Source organism: Haliaeetus albicilla, chromosome 10, assembly GCF_947461875.1.
Source record: "Haliaeetus albicilla chromosome 10, bHalAlb1.1, whole genome shotgun sequence".
Classification (NCBI taxonomy): domain Eukaryota; kingdom Metazoa; phylum Chordata; class Aves; order Accipitriformes; family Accipitridae; genus Haliaeetus; species Haliaeetus albicilla.
Genome location: NC_091492.1, coordinates 36,735,499 through 36,751,624, shown reverse-complemented (window position 1 = coordinate 36,751,624; position 16,126 = coordinate 36,735,499). Strand labels below are relative to the sequence as shown.

Genomic DNA, 16,126 nt, shown 5'->3' with positions numbered 1-16,126 from the left:
TGGCTCTGTTTCCCAACTTATGCATCGTAAAATTCTGTACACGTTTAACAGAGCAGCAATTTATAAATAGCTTTTCTTATACAAGGCAGGCTTGATGCTCAAACAGGAGGTCAGAGATACTGATACTTTAAATTCTTAAACTTTTCCATTCTGCTGTTCCTCCCGAATTCTTGCAACTAGCTATCCTCAGAGAAGAATGTTAATGTTGATTTGTAATTATCTTTTCTCTTTGATGAGCCCACTTCTTTAATAGTGGGCAATATTTCCTTTTCATATGTGAAATACTAGAAAAATGAAGAGACCGGGCAGTTATCCCCACACCAAGTCATAAATCACCCACAGTTCTGGTAAGTCCAAGGCACAGATTCCCATGGCAACATATGGATCCTTTGTTATAATATCATTTTGCTCAGATATATATTCTGGAGATGAGAGAACCAACTGTAAACAACAAAGCAAATATACTTCAGTGGTAGACTAAACTGAAGCAGGGCCATTGAAATAGCAGGTGAAGCAAAGGATCAGGGTATGGATTTCACATCTAGAAACCACTAGTCTGTACTAGTAGATGACAGCCTTCTTGCATCCATCTATTATGGCTTCTTGCCAAAGTCAATTTAAGCCTACCACTTTCTGCACACCCGAGAGGAATAAAGAAAATGCTTAAAGACCTATAGGGCTGTCATTGAGGAAAACGGCAAACACTGCAGTGTGGTGGAACTGGTGGCTCCAAAAGAGGTGAAGTCTACATATATTTATGGGAAGAGAGGCTGCAGAGCTCAAGGAGCTACAGGATAGTGTCCACAAGCTAATAATTCCCTTTCTGTTGGTTAGTTATGCATTGATGGAATACCCTAAAATAGCTGAATAATGGTGGAAACAAAGAGTCCACAGGGGGAAAGAAGTTGTATGCTAATGTCTCTCCTTCAGAAGTTCTTTTTAACAGACCTTAACAATAACAACCTCTTCCTCTCCTAGCTTGGTTCATTCTCTGGCTTACCAGTTCTTTGTGCAGGTATTGCTATATTAGATACAAGTCTTCCCCACAGCACAACCACCTGTCACTATGCTTTATAAAATTAATCCAAACCTAAGGTTCTATAGTGAAACTATGATACAGGTAAATTGTAGGGAAAGCTGATGAAGAATGTAAGAACTCAAAACACTTGCTATTCAATTACCACTTTCAGTGCTACCTAAAAATATTAAAGAAAATTATTATTACTGAGCACTCTGAGACCAGTTTAAGACACCCACTGATACGAATACTTGACCCTGCACTTAAGTATTTAAATCTTGTTAAAGTTCACAGCCCACCCGTCTCCCCTTGAGTTATAATCTGACACACAGCCAAGAACGAAGCCTGTTTAGAACTCTAATAGCACAGAAACCCATTTGCAATTGCTCTTTTCATTTGTCCTCTACAAATCAGTCAAGGACCCAAGCTCTTGAAGAAATACTGCTAAATTGGACTCTGGTATTACTACATTGCTCAGTATCAAGGCTGCAGATGGAAATAATTTCCAAAGACTAAGAAACTTCAGAGCACCCCAGTGAAAAGACTGATAAAGAGGAGAAAAAGGTAAAGAGAGCCTCAAAGTGGTTTGTGCTCAGCATATGCTTAGCCTGTCTCTTCCCTGGGCTAACTAGTGGGTAGAGCTGGTAATGCTCCACAAAGGTCTGAGGCCCAATCCTCTGTTGCACTGCCTTTGATTTGCACATTCTTCTCTTCAGTGTGTGCAGCAAGAATGTCACTGCAGAGCAAAGCAGAGAGCACCAGAGATGGCTCACCAGCATCAAAGGAGTGTTTTCAACATTGCAGGTCATATGGGGAAGTAGCAAGAGAGAAGGTTATTATTGTGAGCAAGTTCTCCCAAAACTCAATTTCTCTTCTTCAACAGAGACAAGGAAAAGAGAAGGTGACAGGGACGACAAGGTTAAGCATCATCAGGTTCCATTAAAGTTCTCACTAATGTTCTTATTTCAGAGTCATTAGTCTACTGCTTTGAAAAGAGGAGCTATTTGTGCTATTAGTTTTGGTGGAAATCAGGATGATTCTACCCATCAGAGAAACAACATCCTGAAAGCATCTCCAAATCAAATAAAGAGGAACAAAACACAAACACTAATTATTTTTTAGGAGGAAGCTTGATACATTTAAATATATAAAGTATCATGGTTGTGACAGAAAAGGACTGGGCTTAGCAACTCCTTTCTAATTAATTCCAAATTGAGGATATCTACTTCAGAGTGCATATGTGCAACTCCTTCCCATCAAAAGGTCACACATTAAAAAAGGCACACAGAGTAGTATTATTATATAGTTACTTCATTACTTCAAAGCTTCATCCCAATTTCAGTGTGATTGGCAGTACACAGTGAACATGCTAATGCATCTGTAGTTCAGTGCACTTACCAAGCTTCCGAAAATGCTTCATAAGGTCTTCATCTACCAGGAGCACAAGTCTCTCAACATTCCAATTTCTTCTTTGTGAGTTTTAATTCTTTTCAGACATGTTAAAGATGCATGCCTTTATTACTCATCTGTTCTACTCACTGATACTGCATCCAGTAGAACAAATATTTGTAACTACCCAGCAACACCTTCTGCAAAGCAGAGCACCTCAAACACTTGACAAGTATCAATTAAGTCTTGTTATGTAGAGATAGTATTTTTCTCATTTTGTAGATCACACCATTTAATTTCTTAACGAGGTAGAATAATTTAGGAAAATTTGTCTATAACAGGTTTAACATGGAGCTGTTGCAGTTGCTGTATCCAGAAATCTCTGTGCACCTGATAAGGGTAAGCCTCATAACCATGTACATGGTATCTGTTTATTATTTTGTAAATGTCTCTTTCCATTTTAGAGTAATACTCTACACATATGAGACAGCCTCATTAGAAACATTACACTATAACTGATAAAAACCAAAGGAGATGGGGTCCAAAATGTAGGTTCCAGTAGGCAAGAAAAGCAATAGCTGAGATTAATTCCTTACTTAAATTCCATGACTTGAACAGAATGCAAAGTGCAGCAATTATATTCAAATACAGTGAATGCCATAATTATGACTTCAGAGATAAGTGGAAATATTTTGAGAAGCAGTAGTTCATCCAAAGCCATATTTAAAACAGGGAGTGCTAGACTTTACCTACTATAAAACAGTCATAAAGGATTAACAATACTTGTATTTTTAATTGTTTATGTCTAACATATGCTGGTTTGGAATTAAAGAAATAAAACCTCCTGTCTAACACACTACCATTAATAACTGCTACTATAAAGACATGAAACTCTTCTCTCTGAATCAAGGAGGAACTAGTGCCCAAGTGTTTTAAGGGACACTTCATTTTTCCCCAAAGATCTGTAAAGCTGAGGTCTTCAATTCTTGCGGTGAATATCAGTGATTGATACCGACTTTAAAAATAACAGAACAAGCAATCCATCCTTTCAAGGTAATATAATTTCCTCTGGGGTTATTGGGAGAAGGAATGTAAACATTTACTCCGCAAGTTTAAAAACAATCAAGAAAAAAAATATGCAGTTATTACAGCCAAAGTTTGATGGGAAGATTGGTCATCTATAAATGAAAGGCCTTCCTTACACAATTTTCTTTTTTAAGATACAGAAAATGACGGCAGGAGAATGATACTGTATCTTCACAAGTTAAGGGGGCAGAAAGTCAGAAGATGCCAGAGTGATTTTCAGCTAATGTGCTATTTCTGAATGTGAGATTAACAACAGGTATTTCTGATTTAATTTGCTTTGGTTTAAAATCACTTTACTGCACGCTCATACAGAACTTTCACTCGAGGCTGTTCATAAGTACTAGCAGAATTCCATGATCAATATAATCTGCCACTTTGAGCAGGGAGGACAGTATTTTTCAGTAACCTTTACCAAGTATTTCTTAAAAACAAAAAAACAACCAAAAACCAAAAAAACCAAAAAAGCCCCAAAACATCTCATTCCAAAAAGTTTAGGATCTGGTAGCCAGCTTGCAATTTCTATGTGTTTGGAACTGGCAGAGATGGTAATTCTTCTGTTTAAGCCAAAGCTAAGACTAACCACATATATCTTTCCGCCAGTATGCAGACTTTTGATTTCAAATGATGCCCTATAAGGAGTATACTGAAATTTGTGACAAGGAACAAAGCTCAGAAAGACAGAGCAGAAGATGGAATGAATGTGAAGAGAGAAAAGGGATACACAGATTTGTTGTGCAACTCTTTGAAGGAGAGAATAAACAGAAGCTTGAGAGAAACACTGAAGAAAGGACAGTGAGCAGTTGGACAAGAAAATCATGTAAACATTATGTTGGATAGACCAAGCGAAGAAATGTCAAGCACTTTACAAGAGATCAGGGAGAGAAAGGTATGAAGTACAGGCACAACAAATTACGCTTCTACAATTGAGAGGACAATTTGCATTACAGAAATAAAAATGAAGCACTATCAGAAAGCAAAGAGCGCCTGGGTGTTAGAAGAAAAGACAAAAGCTCAATGCTATCCAACTACAACAACAACCCAAACATGTAAGCCCACAAAAACCCCCAAGGATCCTAATTAGAGAGAATGGGGCTGACCCTAGTGCTATTTTCTTTCATATATTCAGCCAACAAACTGCAGAGAATTCCAGCAGCTAGAATTGACAGTGACATTTTAAGTCAATGAGAATCTATTTTACTCTTCCTCCCACAACACAAATGAATAGTAGTGCTAATGAAATTCCACTCCTATTATAAATTGACAAACACAATCCTGCATTTATCCCTTCCAGCAAAATTTGCCTTTTAACAAACTCAAACTATTCTGAAATACCCTGTGGTCATAATATGTCAAAACAAAATGCCACTCTATCCTGCACTGCCCTTCTTCCAATTAACTTGACTTTAGTGGACCAAGACAAAATTTTTTCTACTGTATTTTACACCTATAGTTTTCGATGAATCACATTAAAATTTACAATTTTAGTCACAGACTTTAATGCAGTCTGGTTATTTATGTCACATTTGATCAAGTGTTTCTGACTGAGGATGGGCTTCTAATTCATTACACCAAAATAACTTGCTTCAAAAATAAAAAGAATAAAAATCCATACATACTGGTTTCCTAGTGCTGTCTTCTCCAAAATGCCAAGGAATTACATTATTTTCAGAAATAAAAAGAACTGATTGGATTTTGGACCAAGACGCAAAATGTAATCTGTGCACATTATTATTCAGAAAAATGAGAGAAAATATTCTTATTCCTTTCTTTTTAAATGAGTTTCCTCAGAAAGGCTAGATAACCTTTTCATATTTAATTGTGGTATACTAGGAAAGAAGCCCTTTTTAACTCTTGATCAGAACGGTACAGAGAAATAATTCTGTGTTTCTTTCAGGAAAAAAAGAAATAGCTGTAATATTTACCAAGCAGGAAAGAAAAAAAGGGGGGAGAAAAAAAAAAAGTGTTATGCTGTGAGCTGTCTGTTCTCACAAGTTAAGCAGGGTGTGATCAGCTCTCCATGTAACACACCAAATGCACCAGGTGATGCAGTAGTGCCCTCTCCTCTAGTTGTGTTATACAGAAAAAAGGAAGGCAAAAGCTTTCATATTTAAGCTGAGCTGTAAGGTGGTCGATTAGCCATTAGCAAGCGTGAACAATTCCACTGCACATGTGTGTCTGCCTGACAAATTCCATTGCGAGTAAAGCCTCCACAGTCTCTAGTTTGTAACTCTTTCCTTCCACCCCTGAAAAATTATGTACCCTGTCACGTACAGTCAGTAATTTGCTCAGCCTGAAAGTTGGCTAACATGACACATCTACAAGCAAGCTCTCCCAAATTTGAGAATTCACATTGGTATCTTCTGGGATTAAAGACAATAAATAAATCAGCCTGTCAGCTTCAAAATCCAGCATGTCTGCTTTATTTCTTTAATACAAACTGAATGGCATAAGTATTGCAAGCGTCACCACTCCTTATAAAAATAAGCAGCTTTTCTAGCCATTTTGTGAGTAAGTCCAGACATGTACTATTCCATCCCTTGCTTCCACCATCATCCAGCCACACACTTCAAAGAACAGTCTTCCAAATTCCTTTCTAAAGTTTGCCTTCATCTGAACATCCAGTATCAATGGCCCTAAGATGTCTTCTCCTGCTCTTGACTTAAATACTGTCTTCCTCAGGGACCAACCAAGCTTTTAGTACTTAAGAACTGGATCCAAGGTATCTCACCTAGTGCCTTGTCAAGCTGATTATCCCGCAACTCTGTTGGACCTGAAAACCTGACTTTCCATCGTACCATAATAAATAATAGCAACTCTTTACTATATAATATTTATATAGTAATAGAAATAGCATGGAAACTTCAACCTTAAATACAAAGCTAGGATCCAATTCTGATCTTATGTAAGCTCTAACAAGTAAAAATTGCTTCCACAAAGTTATTTTCAATTAAATGTGTCCTACTGTGCCAAGATGGCATGCCTAGTTCTGAATTCCAGATAGCCAAGATCGCCATGAAAAAGCTGGATAAGCTTTGTGTTAACTACAAACTTCATTGGCAAAGATCATCCTTACATGTGACTAGTACTATAACACAGGTATATTTACTGTAATACAACAGTTCCAAGGCCAAACGAACAAATGCATACCACAGAAAACCATTTCAGAAACAATAGACAATAGATATCTTAGCCATAGTTTACAACTTTTGATTACCTGTAGTGGGTATTATAGCACATTATTCTGATACTCCTATCTTTCAGAAAGTCTGGACTCTCCAGTTTCTGTTAAAGAGATCACATGTAATGACTACTAGCCCATGCATTTTCTGAAAACAGTTTCTGAAGATAACAGCAAAAAGAAGAATACCACCCATTTACTATAAGCAGTTAATTCAGGATCTATAGATCAAAACAAGTTAAGTTTTGCAGTAATGTTATTATAGATAGCTTTGCCTGTAGTCATCTCTGTAAAAGCTCCTTATTTCTTCTAAATCACTGCTAAACGAGTCAAATTTCAGTGGAGAGAATAAGGATTAACAACAGGTGAGGGTAAGGCCATTCTTCCCATCACGTTTCTAGGACTAAAGGATTGCCAGAACATTCACCACTCTGTAAAGTGCATTTTCCTTTATCTTGACTGTATGCACTTGCATAATAGCTTCACTGAAAAGGAAGGTGTTTTGGTCAAATATTATCCAGTCCACTGCCATCACATGCACCAAATAAAACAGAACCTGACAATCAGGCAGCAGTAACTCTACTCACTTGAACCAACTGAAAAATTTAGGAATTAAACTCTTTGGTCCCTGAAAATTAAGGAAGTATTGGCATGGAAAGAGATGAAAACTTACAGCCGAAGATAATTTTATCATTTGTTAAACAGTAGCAACTTTTTGTTCCCCAAAAGTACCCATACACTTTTTCCACTATTACTGCTACAACAAACACAAATTGTGGACAATGCCTCCTCACAAAAACTCCGTACAAATACCTACAACCTTCTCTACATTGGGAAGGCAGTGAGTTTTTTTTTCCCTCCACGACATTCTTAACCCCCCAAAAAAGCACAAGCTGGTCTTCTCAATCTTCAAAACTGTCCTTATCTTTACCTCTCACAGAAGAATGGAAAGTCCAGTGAACAGTGAAAGAATATAAATTCACATCCTAGCTTATTTCATAGTTACTTTCCCATATATAGACAAAGTAACCTTCCCATATAGACAGAGCTATACATATTTCTTTCCCTTTAGTAAAAGATACTTTACCCTCATGCTCTTTGGAGAAGAGTTATGCGTGACCACAGAACTACCTAGGAACAGTTTACTAGTTTCAGGTTTTGGCACTACCTCGTTCAGGATCTACCTTCCACTCACAGGTAAGTCCTAGAATGGTAACTGCATTGACAACAGGAGGGCAAACAAGAAGGAATATATGCAGCTATGAGTCTCACCTTTGCAAAGTAAGCTCCTTTCCTAATCTGCCTCAATACATAGTTCAAATTTCCTAACATCAGACAGATTCCATGATCACCTGTTCCTCTGGTTCTAGATGGCACAATTCCCTTTTCCATTTTATTCCTTTGATTCTTTTGAGGATCATTATTGCTGGTAAGTATTTTGGACAGGAAAATATCAGCCTCTAATACTTAAAAAAATAATTACTTCTTTCCTATCCACTTTTATTTCTACAGAAGGTATGGCTTATGTTTATTTGAAACAATTATTGATTTTTATTTAATACATGACTATGTAAGAAGGTTCTGTGATAATGCTACAGCACAGAGATGGAAGACCTGACAGGTCCAAGAGCAGTAGGCATCCATAAAAGAGCTGAACTTGCAAATTTTGGCACAGCAAGATCCATTATATTGCAAACCTTAAATAGGATTTTCACAAACCTTCAGCTTCAGTGATTGGGAGAGACATCAGGCAGCGAAAGAGAGAAATAAGTCAATGGATGAGTTGTATATGTATTTCCACCTGCTGGCAGGAAGTGTTTACACAGTAGTAGTATGCTTTTGCAGTGGTTTAAGTCTGGAATAAATCCAATAAACCAGTGAAGTTTTTCTTGGTTACAAAATGAACACAAAGCAGCATTTATCCTGCAATGTCACTGGCACACAAAGATTATTATACAAAGTCTGCTTTTGATAAGGCTGTATACATCCAGATCTAGGGCCCTAATATTAGTCTAACTGATGGATAATATGTATTTTTCTTAATTAACAATTGAGTGCTACCAACACACATGACAGTTTCCCAAAACTATAAGTAATAAACTTAAATTACTAAACACAGAAAGATGTTCTGATGGTGTTAATCAGGTCCAATGCTCAGCAAAGTAAGTATCTTTAAACTGATGTTTATTTGAAACTAAAAGGTGTTCCAAGCCACTCAAAGGAATGAGCTGGTATTCACCACATACCACTGAATTGCTGTAACATGAAACCAACTGTTCTCATTTCTTCAGAGCTGATTGTAGCAAAGCATGATAAAGTCAATACTACAGTTGGAAGAGGTCCTTTCCAAAGCACTACGGCTCTGTCAAAAAAGCCTCCATTGTCTATAAACACAGAGGGTGAATTAATCTCTGTTCTCCATTACATCAACAAGTAGAGTACTTCAAAGTACAGACACCACACTCCCAACCTCACTTGGGGATTCTTCCACACTCCAGGCTTTCATCTGATACCACTTTTAACACTTCAGATTCATAATCCATCATCAGTGGGTTTTATGAAGTATATTCACTGCGAGTTCAATGTTCAAGTCCCAAACAGCAGTGTGAGCTAAACATTTCATGCAACAGGAGAAACTGAGTCATCTCTATTGCAGGACTGTTCAAGAGGAAGAGTCTAGTTTACTAGTTAGCAAACACTAACATTCTACACTCCTTTCACAAAACCTTAGTTGAAATGTTGAAGTCTCTGCTGTCTCTCCCTTCTGACCGTGATGACATGTGTGACAAGGCTGTTTTCAAATGTATTTCCACACTAGCTCCTTAAAAATCTTCTTGAACGACAAACTATTGCATTAACACATGCTGGAAAGCATCTAGCCTTTGTGCTGCCCCCTGTATCTATAAATACTCAGAAAATGACGTGCAACTACCAAACCAAATCCAAACTTCCTCCAAGAATGCTGAAAATTTTATCTTTGTCACCAAATAAATCGTTACATCTTCGTGCCAAAAATAACATCCCATACATGTAAATAGTAAAACTTGAAAAAAAATACCAGCAGATATTTTCACAAATGCCTAGTGCCAAGAGAAGAAATTCTCAAAACAAGAAGTGCTGCAATCCATTACAGCATTATGAATTCAATCTTCTCTCATGCAGCTCATTGAGGTAACTATCAATTCTGATTCTCTACAGCTATCTTAAGGAGAAAAAACACTTCAGCAAAGCAAAAGAATTACCATACAATAGGCTACAATTTAATTAGAAGAAGGAACATGTTGAAGATAATGTTAATGGAAGAATATGCTAATGATCATTTTAATGAGACAAATATGCCTTCATATCCTCAATCAAAAATGCACGAGATCCAGCTTTGCAATGGTAGGTGGCAGTTGAAAGAAACAAAAGTCTCCCTTTCTACTGATGTGGGCGATGCTAAAGCTGCAACCGCTACTGGAATTCCAGTCAGGAAGGAGAGGAGGAACAAGCAATGCTTTTAGCTTCCGAGACATATCAGGGAGTATTTCCCTTCTGTTTCTGAATGCACTGTTTCAGGGAAACAATCTCTGCCAGAACCCTCATGGGACAAATGCATCTCCGCAGTTGCTCAAGCATAACCCTCCAGATGGAGGGAAAATAAGCTTTAAATGTAAAAGGCAAAGGTGATTGTTTTATTAGAGTTTAATGCTTTTGACATTACTATTTAGGTATTTTAAGAGCCTATTTCAAAATTTAGCAGTCATCAGGTTTTTAACAGGAAGACTCTTTACTTAAGTTGTACAAGGAAAAAGGGTCTAGCAAAATTCTTATTGACAATTTTCAACAAGTTTCTACTGCAAAGCTGGCAAGTCAGTTTTGGAAGACTTGTTCTATGAACATCCCTATTGAAGCCAACAGCACCAATATGTATACAACATATATGGCTTTAAAGAAAAAAAAAAAAGCAATATTTAATCAGTGCTTACCATAAAGCTTTTTCTAAAGCATAACTGGAAAGTTTCCAATGGAAGAATAATACTGGAATTACAAGAAATCAAGAAAGTAGCAAAGGCCAAATAAAATTGCCTGTCCTCTTTTATAAAGTATACCTTTTAACACCTGAAGAAAGAAACAACAATTAAAAGCAGTCACCATGGCATGGTGCACCAGTTGAAAATGGCTGCATTTCAATTGCACCTGTATCTGTTCTGCAATTTAAAGTTAACTAAAGAGCATATGTTTCTGAGGGGGAGCATACTAAGGAACAGGTATGGTAAGGTATTTCTAAGATAATGTTTATGTTTATTGTTTAATTCTTTTCATCATCTAAGTTTCTTTTATCTGCTTGGAAGGGGCTTTAATGGATCTAAAAGGAGAAAATTTGTCTAACATTTATGCCTTGATGATTCTATTAGATGTTGCTGTAAGAAATGTAAATCAATAGATTGGGTCTTAAAGTTTTATTCACTGTAGTTTTAATAGACCATGCCAATATTACTCCAGTATTGCCAGAGATGTCTCCAAGAACACTGAACGAATACTAAGAAGGCCTACCATGACTTTTGCTATGGAAGTACAGATTAAATCCTAAACTTTTAATCTCCCAATTGGATCCACATGGGGAAATTCAGTATGGCTTCAGGGAATATGCCAGCAAAGATATCACAGAGGAGTTAGTTACATTGTATGTTTAATCAGAACTGAAGCACTCACAGTTAGATCTTAAGGATCAGAAGTTACATGTTTGTTTTCAATACTAAGGTGTGCAAAGATGTACAACTCCTTTTGATAGGTGTACATTAGCTTGTTTCCACATGCATATACTGTCTACAGATGATCAGTCTTTGGCGTCTAGAAAAGCATACAAATTTTGAATACTAATGCATTTCAGATGAAGCAAGTTTTCTCTGGGCCATGAAGTAGAAAGCAAGTAGGCACTTAATGTAGTATCATACAGCCTTCAGCTACATGAAGGTCCACTTCTAAGGTCAACCTTATCCAGGCAATTCAATAAAATTCTACTTCAGACAGATAAGTACTCTTGCAAGACATTTTGCTCACAAGCAGGTTCTATGTGCTACATCAAGAAATTGATTAACTACACCCTACAAAAAAAAGCCTGCCTGTTTTCATAAATCAGTATTCCAGTAGTTCTGATGCTCCCTAGCGTGAATTATAATTTATTAAACCCTACCTGATCAAACCATCAAATATTATTTGTAGTAATACAACCTATCTTCCATTAGTGCATAGGTGGCTAAACAGTGAACTGGAGGAAAGAAAATAGCCTATTGCACCATTGCTGTAGAGTACCAGGTTGGCTCTTATCACCATCACCATCGCTAGGAGGAGACCTAAGCATGTAGGGCTGCAGCTTCCAACATCACAGTGGCTTGCAACCTGGGCCTCACACAGGTTAACAGAAGGAGTTCAACTCTTCAGCTGCCTGGACCACATGATCATCAATTAACCACGTCAGGTCATAAGCAGCACCAAGGTGAATTCCCCACTCTTTCAAACAAGTAACCATTCACTTTATAATTCCTAATTAAGATTCCAAACGACACTATCAGAAATACATGAAATTAAATCCATGCATATCGTACATAAGAATCCAACATTCCTTTTTAAATCCATTCAACACCACCAAAGGCACTAGAACTGCATGAATAATAACAAAGGCAAAATTAGGACTCATCAGCAATTCTGGAAGGCTTACGTGATCATTAACTAAAGATAATCAGGTAAAGGTAAATTCTCAGGCATACAACACCGAGTAAGTCATCAGATTTAGTTTGTAAACCATGTAATGCAGAGACAATAGTAAAAGTTCAAATTCAAGATAAATAAACTTGGTGTCAGATAAAGCAGATGGAAGTAATTTCCAAGAACTACATATCAAAAATCACTAATTAACATCTACATATAATATACACTACATGGAAGGGAAATCCCTTTCTAAAATTTCTTAACTCAGGCTTGTTTATGTTGCAAATGTTTATAAAGCAAAATGCTATCTTTTGGTCAGTTGAGTATTTGGGTCATATCTTGCACTTTGCAAGCATGACAAAGGATCTGACATGGCCAAGACTTAATTTTATAATAAACTTAACTACAGACAATTTTTTAAAAAATAGCTTGCTTACAAGAAATATCGAGCGTATTAAGTAGGAGTTTGATTAATCTAGAGCAATCCATCAATTAAACAAGACTAACGCATCATTCTTGATTGTTCCAGAAAAGATGATAGAAACCCAAAATAAGGAGACATTAATCTACGAGCAATGAATTAGGGGAAAAAAATTAATTACAGGGAAAAAAATGTTTATAATAGATAAAAAACGCATGTTCTGGATGGCTCAGGTCTGAAATCTAGCAGCCTGGAAGAAGTTTCAAATCAAGTCAACTCCATTTTGCACATTACAATCAAAAAGGACCATTTAAATGCTATAACCACAGTTCTGGAAATATCTACTTGGTATTAATTTCTGAAAAGGCAGTTATTTTTAATGTTTCACAAATTATTTCTGGGCAACCATTGGCTAGAAGCTTTTATACCAAATTCACTTGTAATAGCATCTTCCTGGAGGGGAAGGAAAAAAAAAAAGAAAAGAGACATTTTTAATTAAAGTTATTGCATAGCTAATATAGTACCTCACTTGTTGAAATGTTCACCTTTGAAAAATCTTTTTCTTAAATGACATCCATGAAAATGCCACTAATAATACTATATTAAGCTTTTATTAAGAGTTGAGAACTAATACACAGTTGTGAAAACTTTACATCTATTCGCAAAATTGCATGCTTTCACTCTAATCTAGATTCCCTGTTTAGACAATCAGTAATATTTGTAATTGTAGAATTTAGGCCATGGCTACCATTACTCCAGTAAGTATTCATCCTGCTATTCTCCTTCTTGCCCTGTGAGAAGGCACTCTGTCTTTTTAGACCTACTCCTGCATACAATATAGTAAAACACACTGGATGATATAAGCAAAACAATTATAGATAGCCAATTTTTATGGTGCAATGATTTTCAGAGCTGTAGGTATTAAAAAATAATAAATGCTGGCATAACAGAAAGGGTTAAAACTTCTTTCTCCCACTTAGGAAATATCTTTTTTTCCATAATCAGTAGTACAATAGGTACTTAGTTTTCATGTAACCCTAGCTATAGCAGACTATTACAAGTGGTTTTTGAAAGAAAAGGAAGTCTTCACATTCAGACAGTATAACGTTACTCCCACTGAAAGCCACAGAAATTCTACTGCTGACCTCAGTGGGAGCAAGAGCAGTTCCAAATGGCTCCAACTTTTCAGATTTTCCACCAAGACATCTATTGCAAAAAAATGCAATTCTATTTTATCATTAAAAGCCACAAACCAACAACCAATCAAAATAAACCTACAATTGTTCTATAAGTAAGCAGTCTCAGGCAATGAGTTTCACTTGTAAAGGAACTAACCAGCATTCTTCAGGAATGACAAGCAATAAATCGAAAGAACCATCATTCTGAAAATGTATGGCACTCCTCATTAAGGGTGACATACTCTTTAAAATGTGTACAGAGCATACCTCACTTTGAAACAAGCAAATCAGTCTTAGTCATGAACTCTGTAAAAAGTATCTTTGGTAATGATAGCGCAATTACTACTGTTTCTTCAGTACAGAAGAAGCAGGAACATTTTCAAAGTTGTACTCTCCTTTACTTCACAAATATGCTGCAGAATAGCAATAGGATGCTCATGTACCCACAAACAGCATCTCATTTGCCTGCTACTTTTTTCCTAATTTTGAACAAGTAGTGAGGCTGTTTGGTAGGAGATGACTCCTCCTAGTTCCTGTCACTTTATTCCGTTTCACCCCTGCAATTATTTTTCTTTGCTCTAAATACTATAAATTTCACCTCCACATGACTGTTACAGTGAAAAATCTCCTAAGAAATCTCCCACCTCTTCTGTACTGTTTAGGATATTAGAAGCAGTAACTGTCAGTTTTGCTTGTACTGTGTAAACTGTATTCCCATCTTTCACCCGAAATTCTACTTTCCCTAAAACAAAGTTAGAAAGAGACTATTAAAAGAAATTATATTAAAAAATCCAGGCTTTCAAAAGTTTTAATTATTCACTCTATTTTATTCATCTAGCAAGTACAGCTGTCTTCTGGTTTTAGTCATTTAAAAGACCAACTTTTAAAATTATGTTCCTTTATCCCAACATAGACAGCTTTTCCTCGGGTAAGAAAACTTCTGTCTGGTTAGTTATCTCAGGAATGACTTCCCAAGTCATTGGAAGTCATACAAATTAATAAATTGCTTGGTCTTTTGATTGTGCTGGCTGTACTGTTTTGAATAGGGCCCTTCACTTAAAATCAGTAAGTTAGCAGAAGGGTCAAATGCTGCAGAAAGCCATACATCCCATCACACAAGTAGACAACCACCGAATTTATACCTATGTTACATTCATGTGCCACGGATTCCTGCACAGAGAGCTCAGAGAACAACCTCAAATGAAGTCTAATGGTACAACTGAACACAAAACGGAGAGTGGCTGAGAGCAGGCAGTTAGAAGGTAAGAAGCCAGCTCACCTCTTGTCTAAAAGCAGGACAGCAGCAGAACAGAACAGTTTCAAAAGGTCTATTATAAAGTTTTGGAAGCTTTATTATTAGTTACATTACATGCAGTTAATTATTCTACATTTTGGTTATACAGACATTTGTTTTTATATGGTGGTTTGCTATTCCAAGCAGACTAATTCATACTCTTGCATATTTTAACCGTACTCAGTTCAATAGTCCAACTGTTTGAGAAAAAGGCCACTAAAGACTATTATTATAAAATGAATTTAGTCTTTCATCACTTTATTGTTGGCTAAAGAATGACAATTGTGAGACTGTCTGGAACAGTAAATAGCAAGAAGGATTAAATTAGTAATAATTCTGCTTTTCAGATTTAATAGACATGAACATGTGTAGTTAATGAGAGAAATAAAAATATATGTAAGGAAATTTTGACAACTCTTACCACCCTTTCAGGCGAGTTGTTAGGCCCCTTTCCTTGTTCATAAAGCACAACTCAAAGTTATGGATATCCCTGAAAAACATAAGAGACAGATCAAACTCTGAATAGAAGCTCTGTAACTAATGTGACTAATGGCTTCTTGGCCTGAGTAATGGGACTACTCTATATACCGCTTCACAGCCCAAACACTTGCCAGAACTGCACTGATATCCCTAGTTCAAAACAGCTAAGTCAAGACTTTAATCTGCACCTAGAGTTCCTCCTTCCTGAAATTAAAGTTAGTGGTAGAAATTTCTTGTCTGGTTTGAACACTCTAGTATGCAGACAAGTTTCTACTGAAAACTCTGGATCACAAAATCCAAAAATAATTTGGTTTAAGTGTACAGTAACAAGATGCAAAATAGCCAAAATGTTTGTCCTTATCTCTTTGCTTAAATATATTTCTTCTCGATC

The 16,126-nt window shown here is 36.5% G+C and overlaps 1 protein-coding gene across 10 annotated transcripts in view; it reads right to left on the bottom strand.

The window, feature by feature from the left end:
• ARVCF (ARVCF delta catenin family member) overlaps nt 1-16,126 on the bottom strand; it is a 292,495-nt gene that overhangs the window by 255,857 nt on the left and 20,512 nt on the right. For all 10 annotated transcript variants that reach the window (XM_069795000.1, XM_069794998.1, XM_069794999.1 and 7 more), the window contains one exon: nt 15,677-15,745. The gene's annotated coding sequence lies outside the window, so the exon portion shown is untranslated. The remainder of the gene's footprint in view (nt 1-15,676; nt 15,746-16,126) is intronic.